This window comes from Phacochoerus africanus, chromosome X (assembly GCF_016906955.1).
Source record: "Phacochoerus africanus isolate WHEZ1 chromosome X, ROS_Pafr_v1, whole genome shotgun sequence".
Classification (NCBI taxonomy): Eukaryota; Metazoa; Chordata; class Mammalia; order Artiodactyla; family Suidae; genus Phacochoerus; species Phacochoerus africanus.
In genome coordinates this window covers 46,075,027-46,086,452 of record NC_062560.1, presented here as the reverse complement: position 1 = coordinate 46,086,452, position 11,426 = coordinate 46,075,027, and positions in this window count along the sequence as shown.

Genomic DNA, 11,426 nt, shown 5'->3' with positions numbered 1-11,426 from the left:
GCCACCAAGGCCCCAACATCACCAGCCCTTTGAGTGTGGGCAGGACCTGTGACTTTCTTCTTTTTATTTTATTTTATTTTATTTTTTATTTTTGTCTTTTCTAGGGCCGCTCCCATGGCATATGGAGGCTCCCAGGCTAGGGGTCTAATTGGAGTTGTTGCTGGCGGCCTACACCACAGCCACAGCAATGCCAGATCCGAGCCATGTCTGCAACCTATACCACAGCTCACGGTAATGCCGGATCCTTAACCCACTGAGCGGTGCCAGGGATCGAACCCGCAACCTCAGGGTTCCTAGTCGGATTCGTTAACCACTGCGCCATGATGGGAACTCCTTAGTTTTTATTATTATTATTATATTATTCAATGAATTTATTACATACCTGGGACTCTCTTCTAACGAACAGAATATGGCAATTGTAGCAGGATACCACTTCTGTGATTACGTTGCATAATCTTGCAAGGAGCCTCCCACTAAGAAACTCTCTTCCTTGGCTGGCTTTGATGAACCAAGTGGTCATGCTGGGGAGGCCCATGATGGCAAGTATAAGGGTTTAGTTTTAAGGACCAACTTGGCCAGACCGCAGTACCCAGATATTTGATCAAACCTTATTCTGGATGTTTCTGTGAGGGTGTTTTTGTATACGATTTACATTTACTTTTTTTCTTTTTTTGCTTTTTAGGGCTGCACCCATGGCATACGGAGGTTCCCAGGCGAGGAGGCAAATCAGAGCTGTAGCTGCCAGCCTACACCACAACCATAGCGACGCAGGATCCAAGCCGCGTCTGCGACCTACACCACAGCTCACGGCAATGCCGGATCCTCAACCCACTAAGCAAGGCCAGGGATCGAACCCACAACCTCATAGTTCCTAGTCAGATTTGTTTCCGCTGCACCACGATGGGAACTCCAAGATGAACATTTAAATTGATGGCCTTTGAGTCGTGTAGATTACCCTCCATGATGTGGGTGGGCTTCATCCAATCAGCTAAAGGCCTGAATAGAACAAATGACTGAGCTCCCCCTTAGCAAGAGGGAATTCTGCCAGCAGACACAGCCCCCTCAGACCAAAACTATAACACTGGCGCTTCCCTGGGCTTCCAGCCTGCTGGCCCGTCCTGCAGACTTTGGATTCGCCACCTTCATTATCAGCCAATTCCTCATAATCTCTCTCTCCTCTCTCTTTCTCCATATCTGTACCCACACAGACACACACACGTTCTGTTTGTTCTATGTCTATGCACAACCCTAATTAATACAGCAAAGAAACAAGAGTGGCCTCTGGCTGACAGTAAGCTAGGAAATGAAGCCTTCAGTGTTGCAGCCCAGAGGAATTGGATGCCACCAATAATCATGTGAGCTTGGATGTGGATTCTTTCCCAATGGAGCCTCCGATGAAAGCCCATCCCTCGCCAATATGTTGATTGATGCCTTGCAAACAACCCAGCTAAGCTTTGCCAAGACTCTCAACCCATGGAAACTGTGAGATAATAAATGTGTCTTGTTTTCGGCCACTAATTTTGTGATAATAGCATTACATGGCCATAGACCACAGATACAGGAAAGTAGGGGGATTTGGAGATTCCTAGCTATTTCATGACCCTTATTTTTTCTTTCAAGAGCTCTCCTAGCTTTCAATAAGTCAGCCCTGTGTAATGCTTCCCTAGCAAAAATGCCTATGGGGAGTTCCCATTGTGGCACAGTGGTTAAGGAATCTGGCTAGGAACCATGAGGTTTCGGGTTCCATCCCTGGCCTTGCTCAGTGGGTTAACGATCCGGCGTTGCCATGAGCTGTGGTGTAGGTCGCAGATGCAGCTCGGATCTCATGGTGCTGTGGCTGTGGTGTAGGCCGGCGGCCTCAGCTCCAATTAGACCCCTAGCCTGGGAACCTCCATATGCCCCGGGAGCAGCCCTAGAAAAGGCAAAAAGACACACACACAAAAAAACACCTCTGGAAATACTGAAGCATCATGGTATTTTAGAAAGAGGCTTGGCAGTCATGCAGACCTGAAGTCCATTTCTTATCTGTACCATCTAGGATGAGTCACTCCACTCTCCCACCAGCATGAGCATCCCTTTCCTTATCTGACATAAAGTGATTTAATAACAGTATCTGTTTCTCAAGGTAGTTGTGGGGATTCGACAAAATAATAGATGCAAAGCATGGAATCCAGTGCTTGAAACAAAGCAAGTGCTCAATATGTGAAAATTTTTAAGATCTGAATTCCTGGAGTTCCCATCGTGGCGCAGTGGTTAATGAATCCAACTAGGAACCATGAGGTTGCAGGTTCGATCCCTGGCCTCACTCAGTGGGTTAAGGATCCGGCGTTGCCGTGAGCTGTGGTGTATGTTGCAGACACGGATCGGATCCCGCGTGGCTGTGGCTCTGGTGTAGGCCAGTGGCTGCAGCTCCGATTCGACCCCTAGCATGGGAACCTCCATATGCTGTAGGAGCGGCCCTAGAAAAGGCAAAAAGAAAAAAAAAAAAGATGTTAATTCCTGGAGGGTTCTTAAGCCTGCAGAACTCCAAGGATGAACACCATTGCCAATGCCTGCCCCAAGTTCAGGGCCACTTACTTGGTCATTTTGGATAACAGCTGGTAATGAAACGATGTCACCATTTTCTCTAGATAAAGCCTGGGACTGCCAGGCCTAATAAATCTTTGCTGAAAGACTACATGAAAAAACAGGGGATGGGGGGATGTGCTTGGGTTATGGGATAGAAATCCTGTGAAATTGGATTGTGATGATCATTATACAACTACAGATGTGATAAATTCATTTGAGTAATTAAAAAAATAATACAAAAAAATAAAGAGAAAGAAACTGGAAAAAAAAAGAATACATAAAAAAAAAATACAGACAACCCCCTCCAAAACCTCTACTAGACTGTAAGCCCAGTGAAGACAAGGACCATGTGTGGGTCATTGGCTCCTATACTCCCAGCACTCAGTACAGTGCTTGGGACAGAATAGATGCTCAAGAAATAAATGCTGAATGAATGAATGAATGAATGACTACCTCATATGCAGGGCATGAAGGGAAGCAGGTTGGGTGTTTACTTCCAACATGTGTCTCTTCCACCTGAATGGCTCCTCAGAGATCCCTGATAGAAACACTGGGACCACTCAGGGTCTCCCTTTAGGCCAAATTATTTTCTACTGCTATCCTGGGGGATGGTTAATCTCCCCCAAAGGGAGGCAAAGAGCTGTGAGCAGAAGGACCCTGGTGACTTAATCAGAATGAAATAGAAGTGGAATGTCGTTTTTTAGCCTTTGCTGGGTACCAGGCACTGCTGAGCTTTTAATACACATTATCGATTATATTTATTTATTAGCACAACTCTCTCTGGGTTAGGTATTAATATTATCCCCCTTTGGTAGAAGAGACAATTGAGGTACAGAGAGATTAGGTGCCTCGCCCAGGATCACACAGCTAGTAAGCCACAGAGCTAGGATAGGAACTTAGACCTGTCAGATTCCAAAGCCCAGGTTCTTTCTACTATAGGAGTATTGGGATCTGGCTCTTAGAAAGACAATAGGCAGGGATCCTATCTTAGTTGCCTTTGTGCCTCAAGTTCTTACATAATGGCTGTCAAGTAGTAGAGCTTCCATAAATGCTTAATGAATGAACCTATTGATGAACTCTTCCCATCCATTCCTTCAGCCATTCAACAAATTTTTTTTTTGTCTTTTTTGCCTTTTCTAGGGCCGCTCCTACAGCATATGGAGGTTCCCAGGCTAGGGGTCGAATCGGAGCTGTAGCCGCTGGCCTATGCCAGAGCCACAGCAACTCGGAATCCAAGCCGAGTCTGCAACCTACACCACAGCCCACGGCAACGCCGGATCCTTAACCCACTGAGTGAGGCCAGGGATCGAACCTGCAAACTCATGGTTCCTAGTTGGATTCATTAACCACTGCACCACGATGGGAACTCCCATTCAACAAATTTTTAAAAATTACTTTTTGTTGTGCCCATGGCATGTGGAACTTCCTGGGCCAGGGATCAAACCCACTCCACAGCAGTGACCTGAGCTGCTGCAGTGACAACGCCAGATCTTTAACTGTGAGATCACCAGGGGACTCTCTCAACAAATATTTATTGATGTGTCTTTCATGTGCCAGGGACCTCTAGGTAGAAGCTGGGGATATGGTGGTATACAAAATCCCCATGGAATTTACATTCTAATTGGGGGAAATATATTAAAAACATATACATAAGAAAACATCAGGGGAGTTCCCGTTGTGGTGCAGGGGAAACAAATCCAACTAGTAACCATGAGGTTGTGGGTTCGATCCCTGGCCTTGCTCAGTGGGTTCAGGATCCGACGTTGGACGTTGCCGTGAGCTGTGGTGTAGGTTGCAGACGCGGCTCGGATCCCGCATTGCTGTGGCTCTGGCGTAGGCTGGTGGCTACAGCTCCGATTGGACCCCTAACCTGGGAACCTCCATATGCTGCAGGAGCGGCCCTAGAAAAGGCAAAAAAAAAAAGAAAGAAAAGAAATAAGCTGGATGTGTGAGAAACTGAAAAAAAAAAGTAGATAGTGTTTGGGGAGCAAGTGAGAGAGCAGATGAACACTAAGAGATAAGATGTTATTAATTAGGTTGTTGCAGCTGCTGTAACAAAGTATCATAAACCAGGCTTTCTAAACAACAGAAACACATGCTGCCTCAGTTCTGGAGCCTAGAAGTCTGAGATTAAAGTGCTGGAGGACTTGGTTCCTTCTATGGCTGTGAAGGAGAATCTGTGCCTCTCTCCTAGATTCTGGTGGTTTGCTGGCAGTCTTTGATGGTCTTTGGCTTCTGCTGCATCACCCCAATAGCCACGTTCATCTTTACCTGGCAGGGTGTGTGTGTGCTTGTTTCCAAATTTTTCCTTCTTATGAGGACCTGAATCATATTTGATTCAAGCTCACCCTACTCCTGAAAGACCTCATCCTAATTTAACAAATCACATCAGCATGGACTCTATTTCCATGAGGTCACTTGCTGAGGTACCAGGGGTTAGGACCTTAACATATGCATTTTAGGAGGACACAATTCCACGTATCACATGAGGTTAGCAAGATAGACCAGACGAAGGTTGTGGAAGGCCTCAGAGGCCAGGGTAAGCGGTTTGGATTTGCTCTGGATGGATGTAACGTGAAGTCCCCAAAGGGTCTCAGATCAGGCAACTGATATGATGTGATATGTTTTAAAAAGATCATTCTGGGAGTTCCCTTCATGGCTCAGTGGTTAACAAACCCAACTAGGATCCCTGAGGTTTCGGGTTCGATCCCTGGCCTCGCTGAGTGGGTTAAGGCTCTGGCCTTGCCGGGAACTGTGGTGTAGGTCGCAGGTGCAGCTCCAATCTGGTGTTGCTGTGGCTGTGGTGGAGGCCAGCAGCTGTAGCTCTGATGCGACCCCTAGCCTGGGGAGCTTCCATATACCATGGGTGCAGCCCTGAAAAAGCAAAAATAAATAAATAAATAAATAATAGATCTGCTGCATTAGAAGATGAAAGAAAACAGCCCTGTGCCTGCATGAGTCATGCGGCTCCCCCCTGTTAGGGATGGGAATTTTCATCCCATCATTTACTGGACTGGAGGCTTTAGTTTTATTTATCACTAGTTTGCAGGAAAAGCAAATTTAGCTTCCAAGTGATGAGATAAACACATCTTTCTAACCCCATATTAAAAGCATTGTTCACCTTCCTGGATATTTACTTTTTAAAAATTAGAAAAGTGACAGAGGCTCCTGGTAAAAACTTCAAATGATACCAAGGGAAATCAATTAGTAAATACAGGTCCCCACATACTGCTCCCCAACCCCAATCCATCCCCACTTCTCACTTTTCTATATGTCCACATTTTAAAAGAAACCTCTTTGGGGAGTTCCTGTCCAGACTCAGCAGTAACGAACCCTACTCGTATCCATGAGGACGCGGCCTTGCTCAGTGGGTTAAGGATCCGGTGTTGCCATGAGCTGTGGTGTAGGCCGGCAGCTACAGCTCTGATCTGATCCCCTAGCCTGGGAACCTCCATATATCGCGAGTGCAGCCCTAAAAAGATAAACAGGAAAAAGAAAAGAAAAGAACCCTCTTCGAAAATCTCCTTCCAAGGATTGTTTCTGGTCGTCTCTACACACCTCTCTATAGATTCTTATCCATCACAATTTTTTTTTTCCTTTTTTGGCCACCCCACGGCATATGGAGTTCCTGGGCCAGGGATCAGATCCAAGCCGCAGTTGTGGCAACGCTGGATCCTTTAACCCACCATGCCAGGTTGGCGATTGAACCTGCATCCTGGAACTGCAGAGACACTGCCAATCCCATGGGGCCACAGCGGGGACTCCATCCACCATATATTTTTTAACACTAGGCCAACAGTCCAACCAGGTAGGCTCCTGTTACTCTCTGCCCATAAACTGACCAAAACATATGAGCACTGAGCCACAAGATGAGCAGTAGAAAGAGCGCCAGACTTGCGGTCAAAAACATTGAGTTCCAGCTTCTGTTACAACACTTCCTGCCTCTGAGATACTGAGCATATCACAAACAAGTCTTCGTCTGAGAATCCTCATATGTTGCCTATCTCGCAGGGCTGCTGGGAAGCTCAAGGGTGTGGGTGGAATAAAACATGCCTAGTATATTGCTGCTATAGAGCAGACTATAGTGTACCCTCCTGCCCACTCCCTGCATTCACGCAGTCATATCTGTTGGTACCCATCCATGTACGAGGGAGTTTTTGTTTTTTGTAACTGAACTAGAAAGAAAAAGGAACGCTGGAGAATAGGCAAGGAAGCCAAGAGTACCATTGGTCTCAGGCTGGCTGAGATCTGGGGTAAGGAAGGGTTCTCTGAGTGGCTTTGCAGAGGGAACAACGTGGGTACCTCCCTCTTTTTTGGGGGAGGGGGCATTTGGAAGTTCTCAGGCTAGGGGTCAAATCAGAGCTGCAGCTGCCATCCTACACCACAGCCACAGCCACGCCAGACCCTTAAGCCACTGAGCGAGGCCAGGGATCCAACCCACATCCCCATAGACACTATGTCAGGTTCTTAACCTGCTGAGCCGCAACGGGAACTGCCATCCCTCTTGATGACTTTGGCGGACAGATCAGTTTGTGTGTTCCTGGGATGCCCTGATTCCAGAGTATTCAGCAGAGGCAGAAATAATTGGGAAACATTTTGGATGGGGGAGGGCAGGTGTGTACGTCAAGATTCTGCTGACACTTCAGGACAGGCTACTGAGCCCATAGATATTGAACTTGGAAAAAATGTATTTGTTACTAAAAGAGATTGCCAATGGACTGCGTTTTGGAATTGTCATCTAGGGAACAGGTCTTTTTTTTCCTTTCATTGAATCTCCAGTGCCTGGCAGTGCTCAGTAAATATTGGTGGAGGGAATGGACTATTCTCAAACATAACTCCTTTAGCCCTCAGGACCAAATGAAGACCAATGATATTTGCATAGCCAACTTGTAAAACCCAATTTTCTTACCGAGTTTCATTCATGTCTACAGTCCCATGAGACAGGTTTTATCCTCATTACTCCTTTACAGATGAGGTCACTGAGGTTCACAGAGGTCAAACACATGGCGAAGTAGCAGAGCCTGAAACAAACATGCCCTCCATCACTTACGAAGGGTCGTATGAGATACTAAGTATCAGGTTGTGATTTGCAAGTATAAACTCTAAGAGCTGCTTTGGGGTGGCTAAGTGTGTTGTCCCTGGAAGGTGATCTACAACTAGGAAAGAGACACATCTTCAGGCAGGAAACAGGAACCAAGACGCTTTAGTCAGACAGTGAGTTCTGGTTGGCGCCCACCAAGAGGAAGTCTGCAAAAGCTTCAGGGCAGGGTGAAGCCTGTAAACATCTCTGTGTGGTTTTCCAAATAGTCATGCAAAACCTGACACCAAACATCTAGGAATATGTGTGTGTGTGTGTGTGTGTGTGTGTGTGTGTGTGTGTGTGTGTGCTTTTCAGGGCTGCACCTGTGGCATATGGAAGTTCCCAGGCAAGGGGTCGCATCAGAGCTACAGCTGCCGGCCTACACCACAGCCACAGCCACACCAGATCTGAGCTGTGTCTGCGACCTACACCACAGCTCATGGCAACGCCGGATCCTTAACCCACCGAGTGAGCCCAGGGATCGAACCTGGAACCTCATGGTTCCTAGTCAGATTTTTTTCCACTGCACCATGATGGGAACTCCAATAATTTATATATATATATATTTTTTTTTCCCATTATAGCTGGTTTAGAGTGTTCTGTCAATTTTTCTACTGTACAGCATGGTGACCCAGTCACACATACATGTATACATTCTTTTTTGTTCCATTATCATGTTCCCTCATAAGTGACCAGACAGAGTTCCCAGTGCTACACAGCAGCATCTTGTTGCTAATCCATTCCAAAGGCAATAGTCTGCATCTATTAACCCCAAGAAATCTATGTTTTAACACGCATTTCAGATGATTCTGATGCACAGTCAAGGTCAGCCAGATGACCTCACGGCGCATCATGATGGCTTCCTTTTATTTTCCCTGAACTTGTAGATGAAAAGTTCTACGTCCATTTCAGCTACGCTATAGAGGCACACTCAGGCTAGATTATTCAAAAGGAGTAATCTCCACTATACCCCAAGGCCAGTGAGGTAACCAGAAAGATTGTCTCAACAGGAAGGAGAATCTTAGGGAACACACAGCCATACTTATGAGGTCCAGAGGCTGCTTTTCAACAGAGCCTCTTCCTCCAAGGCCAATCGTAGAGATTCTGAGTTTTGTTTGCTGGAGAAAGGAAGAAATTCCTCTCCAAAAAACCAAGTCTCCTGGCTCCAAATTCTATGCTTTTCCCATTCTGTCTTGTGTTTGTTTGTTTGTTTGTTTTGTTTTTTTGCTTTTTCTAGGGCCACACCTGTGGCATATGGAGGTTCCCAGGCTAGGGGTCACATCAGAGCTGTAGCCTCCGGCCTACACCACAGCCACAGCAACGTGGGATCCAAGCCACATCTGCGACCTACACCGCAGCTCATGGCAACGCCAGATCCTTAACCCAATGAGCAAGGCCAGGGATCGAACCCACAATGTCATGGTTCCTAGTCAAATTCGTTAACCACTGAGCCACGACAGGAACTCCTGTCTTGTGTTCCATCTGCAGTCTCCCGAATTAAGATCCAAAAGCATCCATGTAGAGACATTAGTGGTGGGCAATGTATAGACAAAGAATTTCCTCAACCCAGCTTGAGGAGGCCTAAGGGGACCCCAAAGACAAAGGGTAACATTGTCTTATCCTGAATGTTGCTCTCTGCTCGGAGTCCTACTATTATTTTGAGTCAGATTTTTTGGTTTACCTGTGGTTGTCTGAACACCACATCCCGGGGGCAGTTGAGGTGAGAGTGCTTATTATGAAGGAGGGAAGAAGGCCAGGACAGGGGTCTTGGGAAGTCAAGGGGAAGGGCAGAACCTGAGATCCTAGGGCAGGAGCTTAGGAGCCCCGGAGCTGGGACTCGTCTAAAGGACAGGAGCTGGAGACACCCGAGGAAGAGAGGGGCCACACTACTTGGTTATAAACCGCTGTTATAGACGGTATGTTTGTGTCACCCAAAATTCATAGTTGGAAGTCCTAACTCGAAGTGTACTTAAAATTTGGAGGTAGGGCCTTTGGGAGGTGATGACGATAGGAAGGGTGGGACCTGAACACAAACAGGATTCATGCCCTAATAAAGAGACCCCGGAGAGAGCTCTAGCTCCTTCTCCCATGTGAGGACACAACAAAGTCTGTGGTCCCAACCTGGGGGAGAGGGCCCTCACTAGGCTGACACCCTAATCTCAGAATTCTGGTATCCAGAACTGTGAGAAATTTTCATTGGGTTGGTTTGGTTTTTTTTTTTGGCTGTGCCTTTAGCATGCAGAAGTTCCCCGGCCAGTGATCGAACCCACACCACAGCAGTGGCCTGAGCTGCAGCAGGGACAATGCCAGATCCTGAACCACTAGGCCACCAGAGAACTCTGAATTTCTCTTGTTTATAAGCCACTCCATCTATGGGAATTTCTTTTTTCTTTTCTTTTCTTTTCTTTTTTTTTTTTTTTTTTTGTCTTTTCTAGGGCCACTCCTGCAGCATATGGAGGTTCCTAGGCTAGGGGTCAAATCGGAGCTGTAGCCACTGGCCTACACCACAGCACAGACAGCAACGAGGGATCCGAGCCGAGTCTGCGACCTACACCACAGCTCACAGCAACGCCGGATCGTCGGCTCACTGAGCAAAGCCAGGGATCGAACCCGCAACCTCATGGTTCCTAGTCGGATTTGTTAAGCACTGCGCCACAACAGGAACTCCAGGAATTTGTTATAGCAGCCCGAGCTGACTAATACACCCGAGATAGGCCTAGTCTGTGCCTGCTGTCCTGCGGTCAACAGTGTCTTAAAGTGACACCATCCCACCGTCAAAAGTGTCTTCGTCACACGATAAATTAAATGGCCATCCTAATGAGGGAGGAACTGCAGTCCTTCCTTCCTCATTATTTTTATCCGAGGTACTGCTTCAAACAGGTACAGTTCTCAGACACTAGGGCGATAAGCTCCTTAAAGGCAGGGGCTGCCATGTGATAGATTTTTTTTTTTCAATAATAAGAAAAGCTTAGTTTATTATATGCATTAAAATAGAATATCTGAGGAGTTCCCTGGTGGCTCAGTGGGTTAAGCATCAAACGTTGTCACTGCCGTGGGGCAGGTTCGATCCCTGGCCCGGAAACTTCCACATGCCAAGGGTGCGGCCAAAAAAATCAAACAATGAAAAACTTAAATTCACTCATTAAATATCTGATCAATTCAGAAATAGCTTGTGATTGAATTTTGCATTTCCAGCATCTAGCTGTATGTGTAAGTGAATGTTTCTTGCCCTGCCTACCCTCAGACAGTTCTTTTTTTTTTTCTTTTTAGGGCCACACCTGCAACATGTAGAAGTTCCCAAACCATGGGTCAAATCAGAGCTGCAGCTGCCAGCCTATGCCACAGCCACAGCAACGTGTGACCTGACCTACATCTATGATCTACACCACAGCTCATGGCAATGCCGGATCCTTAACCCACTGAGTGAGGCCAGGGATTGAACCTGCATCCTCATGGACTCTATGTCAGGTTCTTAACCCACTGAGCCATAATGGGAACTCCAGAGAGTTCTTTTCTGACCAAACCAGAGCTACACCAGTTATTTTAATGACTGCACTGACATCTGGTGGTCATTTCCAGGTCCCCCACCCCCCAACCCGGCAGCTGCTGCACTAAATGACGGATTAATCTGTCCTTCATACTCCATCAAAGCCACTTTTATCTGAGCCCTACAGCAACTGGACATGCACTCTAATTCACAGCAAGTTGTGGATAGCAGATGACAGCTAGATGTACTGGGTTTTTTCTCAAAAGGTATTTAGATTAGAGGCAGGGATGG